A 14,112-nucleotide genomic window follows, 5' to 3' on the forward strand; every position below is an offset into this window, starting at 1 on the left:
GGAAACAAAAGCAAAAATAAATTATTGGTACTACATGAAAATAAAACTTCTGCACAACAAAGGAAATCATCAACAAAATAAAAAGACAATCTACTGAATGGGAGAATACATTTGCAAATGATATGTCCGATAAGTGGTTACTATCCAAAATATATAAAGAACTTACACAACTCAACACCAAAAAGCCAAATAAACCAATTAAAAAATGGACAGAAACCATGACAGACGTTTCTCAAAAAAGACATCCAGATGGCCAAAAGACGCATGAAAAGATACTCAACATCACTAATCATCAGAGGAAATGCCAATCAAAACCACGATATCATCTCACACCTGTCAGAACAGCTAAAATAAAAAACGCAAGAAACAGTAAGTGTTGGTGAAGATGTGGAGAAAAAATAACTCTTGTGCACTGTTGGTGGAAATGCAAACTGGTACAACCACTGTGGAAAACAGTACAGAAGTTCCTCAAAAAATTAAAGAATTACCACGCAATCCAGTAATTCCACTACTGGGTATTTACCCAAAGAATACAAAACACTAATTTGAAAAGGTAAATGCACCCCTATATTTACTGCAGCATGATTTCCAATAGCCAAGATATGGAAGGAACTCAAGCGTCCACTTCCAGATGAATGGATGCAGAGAATGTGGAGCATTTTATATATACACATATATGTATGTATGTATGTGTGTATATATATGATATACATGATACTAATATATGAATATTATTCACCCATAAAAAAGAATGAAATCTTGCCATTTCCAGCAACATGGATGCATCTAGAGGGTAAATGCTAAGTGAAATAAGTCAGTCAGAGAAAGATGAATACCATACAGTTTCACTCATATGTGGAAACAAAGCAAACGAACAAAGCAAAAAAGAGACAAACAAAAAAACAGACTCTCAAATATAGAGAACAAACCAGTGGTTGCCGGGGGGGGGGGGGGGAGGTGAGGGGGGTTGGGTGAAATAGATAAAGGGGATTAAGAGTACACTTATCATGATGAACACCAAGTAATGTACAGAATTGTTGAATTACTATATTGTATACCTGAAACTAATATAACAGTGTACATTAATTATATTGTAATTAAAATAATAGTAAATTTTAAAAATAATAAAAAAAATTAAAAGGCTTTGGAGAGAAAGCTCTCGGTGGGGAGGGGCTGTATCAATTACAAGATCATTCTATGGGTTTAAGAGTCTGGGGATTGCCTTAATGGCTAAGTAATCACAGGCTCTTGTTGTTTGCTGGGCATGAATTTCTCTGGAAATATACATCTTTAAAAAAAAATCAGTTTCAACCTATTTCTATTTGCCTAACTCCAAGGTCAAGTTACCAAAGATTAGTCAGTCTTCAACTCTACGATCCAGGGTGAGAATTTCTTTTTCCCAAGAACAGGTGGTGCTTTGCCCATCCCTCAGTCCTCAGTTGAACTTGGGTTCCGCCTTCGTGTTCTTTCACATGCTGTAAGGAATAAAGGACTCTGAGAGACAAAGCTCTAGCTTACTCAGTCTCTGCTCTCCCATGGGCCAATTTCAACGGAACGTTTTCTATTGCTTATTGAAATTTTACCTAAGGTTGGAAGACAAAAATAATTCAAGAAATAAATGCAAAAAATAGACCATGAGTCTAACCCAGCAGAAATTGCATGGTTTTCTCTTCCTGATCCTAGGGAGGAGGTGAACTTGTGCAAGAGAGTGCCTGACCACTTGTCTGCAGGGAACGGTCTGGAGTAAGACTATGACAAGTTTCTCAAATAGTGAAAGAAACGTGGGCTTTGGTGTCAGGGTGACCTGTCTCAGAACCCTGGGCCTCACTCACTAGCTGCGCAAGTCACCTCCTCATTGCTGAGCCCCTCTCATAGCACCCACCCCTCCCAGGATGGTTACGGGGATTAAATGACACATGGTTTACAATGGAACCTTGCAACATGCCTTGGCAACAGGTGGCACCAGCCTGTCTGCTTCTCCTGGCACAAGCTGTGTAATGAAGGAGCTATTCTTTAGAAAAGAGAATCTGCTAAAATATTTAGAAATTCTTCCTACCCAGCACTGACACAAGGAGTCAAAACTAAGAACCAATGGGGACTCCGAGAAGACGCGCAGTCTACCCACTTCCTTATCCACCATTTCTCAGTAGGCTCTTTCTCAGACCATCATTTTGAAAGCTTGTTTTATATTTATCAACACGAATTCTTGCCTCTTTTTGCTTGGCCAGATCCCCTGAGCATAAAACGAATGGCCTGCCTCCAGTGAGACCAGCTAGTGGCAGTGTGTAGATGAAAGCTGGAAGTGGATGTGAGTGGGGGAGAGAGACAGTGGATGCCTGACTTTGAAGGCTGGTGTGACGGGTATTTGGCCAGCGTGGGAGCGTTGTGCATAGGAGAGAGGAGTTTTGTCACTCAACTTCTAAGAATTCCTCCTACAGGAAGACTTACGAAAGTATACAAAATTGTACGGTCAAGGACAGACTTATGACAGTATTGTCTGTAAAAATGAACATTGGAGACTATCTAGTGTCCGTTACCAGGGGAATGCTTAAATACATGATGGTGTGGCGTCCTATAGAACAGTACGTGGGGATCTGAAAGAACAAGGTGTAGTTGTGTATATTAACACGAAAGCGTAGTCCTAAAAGTATTTTTGAGTAATGTAAGCAATTTTCAGGTTAGTATGTACCATTATGATGACAGACAGAAAGGGAGAGGGACAGGGAGAGAGAGAGAGGGTGAGCTTGCCATAAGAATGGGTCATGGCGGGGAAGGACTCTCACTTTTTGTACATTTTTATTTTGTTGCATCCTGTTTTAAAAGAAGCACAAGCTGTTCTTCTAAAAACAGAAGTAAACAAACAAACAAAAAACCCTCTCGCCTGAAGTATAAATGCATTACTCCTAAAGTTCAAACAAGTTAAAAGAGGAAGTTAAGAGAGTTGTCCCCTCCTCCACCTTGCCACGTGCTCTTTGTACTCACACATGATAAACCTGAGACACAGGTTAGAGGGGTGCTGGATCAGCAAAGGGGGCGTCAGCCATTCAGTGAAGATCTGGTGGTTGCTTTCCAATGCGAGAGGAGTTGCTGGCATGGGGACATTATTGGAGAGGCCACTTTCTCCTTCGTCTCTTTTAGAATTGCTTAGAATGAACATTCAATCAATGTATAAATCCATTTTCTCTAAACGGGGGACACCACCATCTCAAAACGGAGTTCATGGTTCTCTTGTCAGGAAAATGCGAGGCATGCCCTCTACTCGCAGCCTACTCACAGGGCCACGGGTGCCACAGCCAGCACGTAACATAGTCTCCTTGCTTGCAGCGCTGTGGGACAGCAGTTCGGACCTCTGACATTGGTGTCCAGTAGGCATGTGATCATGGACCCACCTGAAATCTCACTCAAATCCCCAACACACACAGTCTGGATGGAGACGTGACACTTGAAATCTGGCTTCTCAGATTTTTTTAGCATAAAACACAGCATACTTTTCAGATTTCTCTTCACATGACGACCAGGCTAGCAATCAGAAGGTCTGGGAAACTGACATGCTCCTGTCTCTCCTTCGGGGACATTTTTTCTTTCAAATAAATAAAAAGGAAAAAATATAGGATGTATGTGAAGAATGTGTTGATCTGTTGGGTGTTTGTACTATAGTTACAACAACACTGACATTCCATAGTGACGTATTCTTCTAGTTGTCTTTGTGGTTTCACTTTCTTTTTTCTTTTTTTTAAAGATCTTTATTTATTTATTTAACAGAGATAGAGACAGCCAGCGAGAGAGGGAACACAAGCAGGGGGAGTGGGAGAGGAAGAAGCAGGCTCCTAGCGGAGGAGCCTGATGTGGGGCTCGATCCCATTAACGCCAGGATCACGCCCTGAGCCGAAGGCAGACGCTTAACCGCTGTGCCACCCAGGCGCCCCTTGTGGTTTCACTTTCGAAGGCATTAAACTTCAGCAAGTTTCATATATATTCGAGTTGCATTGTTTACCATGATTTGCAAACATCATTTAATGATGTGTCTGGATGTAGTGCCCACTCCTCATCGATTCTACTTTTCGGTCGCTCTAGAATCTGTCATGGCCACTACTCGTACTTCAATTTGTCCGGACTCTTCCAGTGATCTTATGACCGCTCTTCTGGTCTCCAATCTCCCCATTTTATGACCTCTTTTTAGCTTACTGACAAATGAATCTTCCTAAAACAAGGTGCTGGGCATGCCACTGTGTGTTAAAACATTTCCAGTAGGACTGAGTAAGCCTTAGAAGTCCACGCCCCTTAGGCTGGCTTTCCAGGTCCCATAGAACTTGAGAGAAGCCTCGTTTCCCAGACATCCTCCAGTAACTTCCAGAGATCCTAAGTTCCAGGCAAACTGAATTACCCCTGCATCCCGCATGCAGTATCTTACATCTACCCTGTGTCATCTGCTGATGTGGTTAGAACTTGAAATTTCCTCAGACTTCGCCAGCCTGAGGATGAATATGGAAGCACATTAGCATCAATATCCCAGTTTCACCAGCTTCTCAGATACAGGAAGTGCAAACCTCTACCAATGTTTCTTGCAAATATTTTGACAACTGCAGTAGAGTGTCCCCACATATTGAAGTGACATTGGAGCTGAGAGCCAGGCATGCTGCTACTTCACTTTGCTAGGTGCCAGGGAAGCTCTCTGGGGTACTGGTGGTGTCACTGGCTTCCCCATGTCCTCGGGCTGTGCCTCTTGCGCCCTCCTGAAGCCACGGCTGACCTCGGCAGAGTGAGAAAGAATGTTTCTTTCTCCTTTGTCACATTCTGTTGGCGGTATGTTAAAGCAGTGTTGTCTGGGGTCGAGTGTGTTACAGAATAAAGAGAAAGAATCATCTTTCATTCTGTAGTATTGTTGGAATGAAACTTGCACCCAAAGTCGGCCTCACAGCTCCCAGGCTATATTTAGAATCGCCACTTCTCTTTGATAATTCAGGTTTTGTCCCTGAATCCTGCAGTTCATGCCTGGATTTTCTTCTTGTAGGATGAGTTGTTCTGTAAGAGGTTTCTCAGGACCTCTGCAAAGAGATTTGTGCTGGACCTTGTTACCAGTTTATAGACATGTCCAGAAACTGTGTTCTAATAGTGCACTCAACTTCAGTTCGTAATAGGAGATATGGTAGCCTTCAAGCAAGGAGACTTCTTTTGCCTGACCCCTTACTTTATCAGACATACCCACATCCCGTCTCCTACAGATGGACTCGGCTTGGGCAGGTTTCATGTTTGCAAAAGAACACATACAATGTGATAGCCTTTATATAAAGTTTAAAAATAGGCAGACTCTGTTCCCCAAATATTTACAGAACACATGTGCTTGGCTGAACTATAAAGGCAAGCAAGACGGAGGGAGGAAAGTGTCGTGGGGGGGGGATATACAAAAGACATTACCCATGTTAGTAATGTTCGATTTTTAGGCTGAGTGGCGGGTCCATGGTGTTCGATTTTATTATTATTTATAGTAATGCATATTCATTACATACATATGAATTATATCACATCCAAAATTTTAAATATGAGATGTGTCATAATTAAAAGTTTGTTCTGAGTTAAGAAAACATGTAAGTGTTGATTTGCACTTTGCATTGCTTTCTTATCCCTTTGCTTTGCTTTGCTTTTTAATGCTCTTCCTCTTTATTGTCTACGGTAATCTTCAAGTTCTGGAAAGTCCTTGGCATGTTTGCCTTTTTTCTCACCTTAGGGCTGTCCTTTCTGTTTTCTCCTAAGATTTCTCCTGCTCCCTTCATGGCTGCTAGCTTCTTTATCTAGTTCTTGTACATTTGTTTCCGCCCCTTGGGATTTCACTGCCAGCGGTGAGCAGGTGAGTTACTTTCTCCTCTTTGTTTTTGTTTTCTGAAACAGTTTTCTGGGTACATTATATGATTCATTGTCTATTAGACCAGATCTCTGGATTTTCTGTTTCCTTTTTTTTGGGCTGATGTTTGATAAAGGTACACTTTTTTTTTAAAGATTTTATTTATTTATTTGACAGAGAGAGAGACAGTCAGCGAGAGAGGGAACATAAGCAGGGGGCGTGGGAGAGGAAGAAGCAGGCTCCCAGCGGAGGAGCCCGATGTGGGGCTCGATCCCAGCACCCTGGGATCACGCCCTGAGCCGAAGGCAGATGCTTAACCACTGTGCCACCCAGGCACCCCGATAAAGGTACACTTTAAGATATTTTATGGACTACTCTGTAAACTTTTTTGGGAATTGGGGTTATGGCAGATTTTTAAGAGGTGCCAACACTACAGTGAAATGGAGATAGCCCCTAAGAAAAATGCTTTCTTAACAGTTTCTCCTTGGGAAATTTCTTTAGCCCCTACTCCAGCTAAAGAACACCTAGAGTAAGCATCTGTGGGAGACCATGTAGTCATTATAAATGATCATGCAGATTATTATTTATTGACATGGAAAAATGTTCATGACATATTAACAGATGAAAAGAAATATAGTATGCATATATGCACAATATTTATACATAATATATATATTATATGATTTCGTTTTTATTTAAAACCTTCTATATCTAAGCACATACATATGCATAGATAAAAGTAGAAGGACATACACAATATTAATTTTATCTCATTGATAAAAATATTAACAGTGGTTATCTTGGAGTGGTGGGATTTGGGATAATATTTTTGGTTAAGTTTATTTATTTTTTAAAGATTTTATTTGTTTATTTGTCAGAGAGAGAGAGAGAGCACATGTTGGGGGGGGGGGTAGAAGGCAGAGGGGGGAGCAGGCTCCCTGCTAAGCAAGGAGCTGGATGCAGGACTTGATCCTAGGACCCTGGGGTCATAACCTGAGCCGAAGCCAGATGCTTAACCTCCTGAGCCACCCAGACATCCCTGTTTAAGTTTATATGATTTTCTCTGTTCTCTAAAGCACTTGAAATGAGCACATGTGGCTTTTATAAAAACAAGTTAATTAATTTCCATTTTGATTAAAAAAAAGTTTTTGGTGAAATTTCTCCTCGAAAGATTTTGGGTTTCTTTTGAAAAAAAAAGTCTGCAAGTATACTTACCTGGAAGTATCCATACCCTGTAGCATTTAGCATAACATATTAGCAGATTTTAAAGTGGAAAAAAGGAGTGAGAAATCCACACGATCTCTGGCTGCACACGTACTAGAAATCACAGTAAGTTACAAGTACAGGCCATATCACTCTGGTTGTGAGGGCAGGTCCCCCGAAGATAAGGGCACTGGGGTGAGCAGGATGGACTGAGAGTGGACTGCAGAGAGGAAGGGTGCTTCCCAGGGTTGCACAGTTCCATCTAGGGAAATAGGAGTGTGTGAGTTTCTCCAGGATACTCAGCAGAGCACCCTGGAGGCAGAGGAAAAAGCTACCCCAGTAGTTTGCTCCCGATTCCACTGTTTCCACCTTGAATTTCACGACACAAGTCAGCAGCAGTGGCAATCGTGACCACTATGGTAGTGGGATGCCACTCTATTCTGGTTTGCCGGGGCCTTTCCTGTTTTAGCGCTGAGAGACCTACATCCCTGCAAACCTCTCCAACCCAGACAAAACTGGGATGTTGGTCTCCCTATACGGTGGGAACATTAGCAGGGGTCAGGAGATGTACTTGGCTGAGCAGCAAAAGGTTTTTGGAGGCCAGGACAATCAAGCAAGAGGAGGTGGCAGTTGTCATAGTGCCTGTGATGGGGTCTGTTAGAAGTGTTGCCAAGATATGGTGGTGCTGTTGGCAGCAGTTCTGAGCTGCAAGCGAGGAGCTGTGTTGACAGCTCCAGCAGGAAGGGAGGGGTTTCCAGTTTTCCTCTGCTGTTGTCATGAGGAAATCAAAAGTGTTGGGATGGAGGTAGAGGACCAGCCGTGATGGCGAGGATCCAAGAACTATATTGACAAAGACCACACTTATCTTACCATGCTTGTATCTCTGAGCTCTTCAGTTGCCCTGCCCCCACACTTGGGACTCGGAAACATGAGCGGGTTCTTTCCAGACTTCATCCAGTTTTGGAGACTAGAGTCACCTTTAGCTCATTTATGCACCATCACTTATCTTTCTTGTTCACATTCTTCTGTAAAAAAAAAAAAAAAAAAAAAGTCAAGTTATTTCTTAACTCACCAGGCAATGGAACATGTATTACAGAAGGAATTCAGAGTGCTTTTGCCAAGGACAACAGTCAGGAGTTGTTAACTGCTCCAAATCAAGGATAGGAAGCTAGCACTTGGGGGCGCCTCGGTGGCGCAGCGGTTAGGCGTCTGCCTTCGGCTCAGGGCGTGATCCCGGCGTTCTGGGATCGAGCCCCACATCAGGCTCCTCCGCTATGAGCCTGCTTCTTCCTCTCCCACTCCCCCTGCTTGTGTTCCCTCTCTCGCTGGCTGTCTCTCTCTCTCTGTCGAATAAATAAATAAAAAATCTTAAAAAAAAAAAAAAGAAAACTAGCACTTGGATAGGAAAGAATAAGTCCACAGACCTGTAAGCTTGTTAAACAGGACCTGCAGTTCGCTGGTCAAGAAATACTTTGCTGTTCCATTCCCCGAGGTCAGGCAGGCCCGGGGCGCTCAAGTTTACAGTCCTAACCAGTTGCAGCTGCTGAGAACCACTTACAATGAGCCACAGGATATTCCTCTCTGCTGTCTCCCAGGCAAGCTCTGCTCTAAGTCGGACGTTTCCTAAGTGGAAAGGTCTCTTGTAGTCAGATGTTGCTTCCCCCACCTGTCCATTTTAATCCCCGCATCAGCCACCATTCCCAGGACTTGGCTGGAACAAATCCATTTTTTTTTATTCTGGACAAATAGTACTTTCCTTAGTATTTCCAAGTTGAGTCTTGATCACTGTTTATTCTCCCAAATTTTCTTTCTTCTCTCATCCCTCCATCCTTCCTTCCTTTCTCTGTCTTTCCCCCCACCCTCCCTCCTTCCTTCATTTTTTCTCTGATGAGGACAGACTATTTATCTCCATCAACTCACTCTTATTTCTTTAGTTCCTCCTAAGCTTCCTTTGCAGCCAGCTTCTCACAGCTCCATTTGTCCTCAGTCCAACTGTGCGGCTTAGGCTCTCAGGGAGGCACTAGCTTTGACCCCCAGGTCATTGTTTCTTTTAGATCTACAAGAGTATTAAATAATGACACATCTGCATTGAATTATGAGTCAGCCTTCCTGGCTCCACATCCACAAATTTCTAATGCTTTGGAGGGAAGGAGTGTTTGCTACAAATATTGGCTGTAGTGACAATGTTTCGATCTGCTTTTCATTTCCTAGATGTAGTCATAAACACATGTAAAGGGTGGCTGAAATGGTTGGAAGTGGAGTGTTTGGAGGATCCGACATGGTTTAGATAGAGCTGTTCACATGGCTGCACACATAATACTTTCTGTGTTTTAGTTTCTTTCTTTACAAATATGCTTCCCCGCCCCCCTTTTCTTCTAAACACGGGTATAGAACAACTAGAACTTTGACTTTGGTTTCACAATTTATGTGGCTGATTTCATAGACTATCGTGTTTCATGTTGTAGAGTATTTCTGACAGTTATGCATAATTTTTTTTTTCATTTTAGGGCACAGGGCTTTGTGTAGGCATGTTTGGAAGGGACGAAGAGTAATAACAGGGCGGAATTTGATATAAGAAGGGCATATACTTTTCCTGGTACAAACCACGTACCTCCTCTGTCCCCAGGCCAATGCAATGCTTCTGTCCATAGTTTATGTTCAATGCCCTGTCCATGCAGCCTGTGGTTAGCCGCTGCTAGAGCCTTCTTTCAACTGTGAGGCTCCCTGTGGGTTCACTGTGGTGTGAGGAGGAGTCTTGGTGACTGACATTTTGGCACCTTTTTCTTGTTGTGGGCTTCAGCCGCCTCAACTCCTATCCAATGTCATGATACTTTCCTTTGCTCAAGATTTACCTTATGATTGATTTTTACAATAGACACGTGGATATCAGAAGTTAGACCGTTTAAGGAGTGCATGGTGTTATAAGTAGGGTGAGTCTCCCACACAATTAACTTCAGACATGAGGACTTGTATTGTCAGGGTTCCTGTTAACAGAACAATATACAGAATAATCTCTAAACCTGACAGTGCGATCGTACAGCCATACAGGTCATCTTCCAACCACCACCAAAGGCAGCCATAAGATTAGGGCCTGTTAATAGATAATAGCTGATATTCACTAAAATAATCAGCTAAACCGGGGATATACTGTATGGTGACTAACATAATATAATAAAAAATCATTTAAAAAAAAGAAATAAAATATAGAAGATAATAGCTGATATTCACTAAAATAATCAACTAAACCGGGGATATACTGTATGGTGACTAACATAATATAATAAAAAATCATTAAAAAAAAAAAGAAATAAAATAATCAACTAATTATACAGTAAAGAAAAAGTCAAAAGAAATGTTCATTGGCAAGTAGTTCCTTACCTCAGGATAATAATATAAGGTTAGCTTACAGTACTTTTGGTTGGATGACCTCAGGGTTTTAGAAGTACTAATATATTACATCTTATAATATATATAAGAATTAAGAAAATTGTATGGCTGTTTCTCTGGGTAGCCGGATTGTCTATCTGTGTTTACATTTTCTTACTTTTTTTTAAACATGATTTATTATTTTATTATACGCTTTATAAAAAGTCCACACACACACATACCTCCCCCAATGGTCAGGAAGGGGGCTCACATCTTTCTTAATGTAGGCTGGCCATCTTCTAAAGTAGGCCATATTATTTGTTTTTATACTGTAAGATATCTCTCTCCCCTCAAGTATTTATATCCCAACTACAAAAAAATGGAGCTGCAAAGGGTATATAAAGACAAACCACATTTTCTTACTTTTTAACTTATGTCTTGGTGTCTTAAATTGTTCCTACAAAAAAATCACTAGGTCCAAGGCAAAACTGTGACCTAGGGAAAGTTTGAATTCCATGGCTTCTGCTTCCTCCTCATTTTTCTTTTTCTTTCTTTCTTTCTTTCTTTTTTTTTTTTTTTTTTGTTCTTAATACTTCTCTTCCCACATAAGGCCTAAACTGGGCCCCGTTCTGGGTCTCAGTCAGCTATCACATAACTTATAATTAAGGTATTACCTGAGACAATATTTATATATGACTCTTCCAAGGAATGTATTTACATTTCTTTGGTAAATGTTTACTTTGATATATTAAAATTGCAGAAACTTACAAAAATAATAAAAATAACCACAGTTTACCCTTCACCCAGATTCAGTAATTGTTTACATTTTCCTCTATTTATCATTTGCTTGTTTCCTTTACTTGTATGTATGTATGTATTTTTTGAGTCATTCGATAGTGATATTGCAAATCATGCCTCTTTACCAATAAGTGCTTCAGTATGTATATTCCAAGAAGAAAACATCCTCTTACATAACCACAGTGCAGTGATCAAAACCAGGACATTTAACACTGATACAATGTTATTATTCACGTTAAATTTATAGTATATATTAGATTTCATAAATTATCCCAATAATATTTTTTTTTAAAGATTTTATTTATTTATTTGACAGAGATAGAGACAGCCAGCGAGAGAGGGAACACAAGCAGGGGGAGTGGGAGAGGAAGAAGCAGGCTCCCAGCAGAAGAGCCTGATGTGGGGCTCGATCCCAGAACGCTGGGATCACACCCTGAACCGAAGGCAGACGCTTAACGACTGCGCCACCCAGGCGCCACCCCAATAATATTCTTTAAACCTTTCCACTCATTCCAGATTCAATCCAGGAACACACTTCAAACATAATTGGTATGTCTCTTTAGTCTTCTTTAAATTGGTACAGTCCTTTAGTCTTTCTCTGTCATTTTCTCACTATTTTAAAAAAGCGTAGGCCAATGATTTTGTAGAATGTCCTTCAGGTTGAGACTGTCTGATGTTTCTTCATGATTAGATTCAGGTTATGCATGTTTGGTAGGAATGCCACACAAGCGATGTGTTCTCTTTGCTAGAGCAGATCAGAAGGCTTGTGATGGCTGGAATACATCTTTTTTAAAAGAGCGCTCTTAAACATGAGAAAGCTTTCATGTCCTAAAGGAAAATATATTTAAAAATGAAATGAGAGGGTATGATGTATTTGACAAGGGATCTTATCAAATCCCTTAAGGAGTTTTGTTTGTCATGTGGCTGTCCTAGTATTACTAGGCTCATCCATTCATTCATTCCTTTGTTCACTCATTTAGTCCATGTTGATCTAACATTGACTGAGTAGTAGAAAACTCCCAAGTGCTGAGGATAAGTGGGAAGAACAAGAACAAAACAACAACGCACCTTCCTCCTGAAGCTTCTATATTCTAGTGTGGAGAAATATACGTTCAACGATTTAGGTTGGTTATATAGGATGTTAGAAGGTAAGAAGTGCTGGGGGGTGGGGAATAGAAAGCAGGGAAGGTAGGATCAAGAGCACTGCAGGAGGCCGTAACACTAAGGGAGGTGATGGAGAAGGTCTCTCCGTAAAGGGAACATGGTAAACTTCAGGCCCAGAGGCTGAGCAATGTGACTTCTGTATTTTGAGGAGGCAGAGACTAAAAGGGCATTCAGGGAAAGAACTGTACCTTTGAAAATTTTATTAGTGAATCATCTCTAATTTATCCATCAAGTAGTTGAAATGTCAGAAGCCAGGGAGGAGGCAAGGAACCGTGACTGCTGTTCACTGGTATTTAGAATATTGGGTGGGATGGAACTGGGAAAGATGTAATCCCAGTGCAAGGTTCCAGAGAATGAACTAGGGCTTGCTAAGTAGAATACTGAGAGAAAGATAAGGCGAGGGGGAAAGATGCAGGGTTAGGTGGGATAAATGGGGCAAAATTTGAACAACAGCTGGCAGAAAGTAAGCTAGACAATAACATATAATGCATATAATATATGCTGTATTTTAAGATTTTATATTTTAAGAAAGTAAATAGACCTTTGTTTTCAGATTGCATGAAACAATTGCTTTTGACACCTGACACCATAGGAAAAATTTTGCTTAATGTCACAATGTCTCAGAAATGAATCTGCTTTTGTCCCCATATCCTAGAGCGAGAGTGTCGTAAAAGTCATAACACAGGCCAATGGATCCTCTTGCCTGGTGATAAGGAGTCTTTTTTTTTTTTTTTAAAGATTTTATTTATTTATTCGACAGAGAGAGACAGCCAGCGAGAGAGGGAACACAAGCAGGGGGAGTGGGAGAGGAAGAAGCAGGCTCATAGCGGAAGAGCCTGATGTGGGACTCGATCCCGTAACGCCGGGATCACGCCCTGAGCCGAAGGCAGACGCTTAACCGCTGTGCCACCCAGGCGCCCCGATAAGGAGTCTTTTAATGGACATGTTTTCTCAGGGAATATTCATTCGACTATCTTCAGAGTTTGAGGTTCCGGTTGCCTTTTGCTGTCAGGATGGAGAGATGTCTAAGGATCTTCCTTCTCCCCTTTCATCCTCACTGCCCCAGAAGCCCCATCTCCTCTGGTACCCTTTTCACCTCCTTTGGCTACCCTTCAACCGCATATGGCTCCCGTGGCCTGTAATGCTCTCGTATCACAACCACTTCCCATTCTTTCTTTCAAAGACAGTCTAGAATGGAATGTCATTTTCTTGTGGTCTTCCTCGATTATGTGGGGTTCGCAATTGGTTTACATCAGTGTGCTTTCCAGAAAGCCAGGTCTGCAGGTGGGCAGGGGGTGGTATAATGCTTCAGTTGTGTTCTAAGAATGTGGGACCCTCACCCCAGATCATCCTGTATTCCTGCTTGCTTTATGGCAGGCAGGACCATGTCGAAGTTGAGATGTGACCTCTGGGGCCTGGTTTGAATCCTGGCCCTACTACTAACTAGCTATGTGACTTTGGGAGGTTACTTTATCTTTCTGTATCTCAGTGTCCTCATATGTAGGGCGAAGATAATAAGAGTTCATACTTTGTGGGGTTGTTGTAAAGATTGCATGGGTTAATATTGGGAAATGCTTTTAGAGTAGAACCTGGGACATTGTAGGAATGATATACCTGCTAAATAAATAAATAAATAAATAAATAAGTAAGTAAAATAGGTTTGAGGTGACAGTTGGGTGGAACAGGAATGTTTGGTTAGGGCAGTGGCTGGTCCTTGTTCTTCGCTCTGTAGACCTCAAGAT

General features: G+C 41.5%; 1 long non-coding RNA gene across 1 annotated transcript; it reads right to left on the minus strand.

Annotated features, from left to right (window-relative positions):
* Nucleotides 1-953: 953 nt before the first annotated feature.
* On the minus strand, nucleotides 954-10,152 carry LOC113265049 (uncharacterized). Its single transcript, XR_007189219.2, has 3 exons — nucleotides 8,963-10,152; nucleotides 7,913-8,067; nucleotides 954-1,475 (listed from the first exon to the last, which is right to left on the minus strand). It is a non-coding gene; the product is annotated as an uncharacterized LOC113265049 (long non-coding RNA).
* Nucleotides 10,153-14,112: the final 3,960 nt, after the last annotated feature.

The sequence above is a fragment of the Ursus arctos genome, unplaced genomic scaffold, assembly GCF_023065955.2.
Source record: "Ursus arctos isolate Adak ecotype North America unplaced genomic scaffold, UrsArc2.0 scaffold_23, whole genome shotgun sequence".
Classification (NCBI taxonomy): Eukaryota; Metazoa; Chordata; class Mammalia; order Carnivora; family Ursidae; genus Ursus; species Ursus arctos.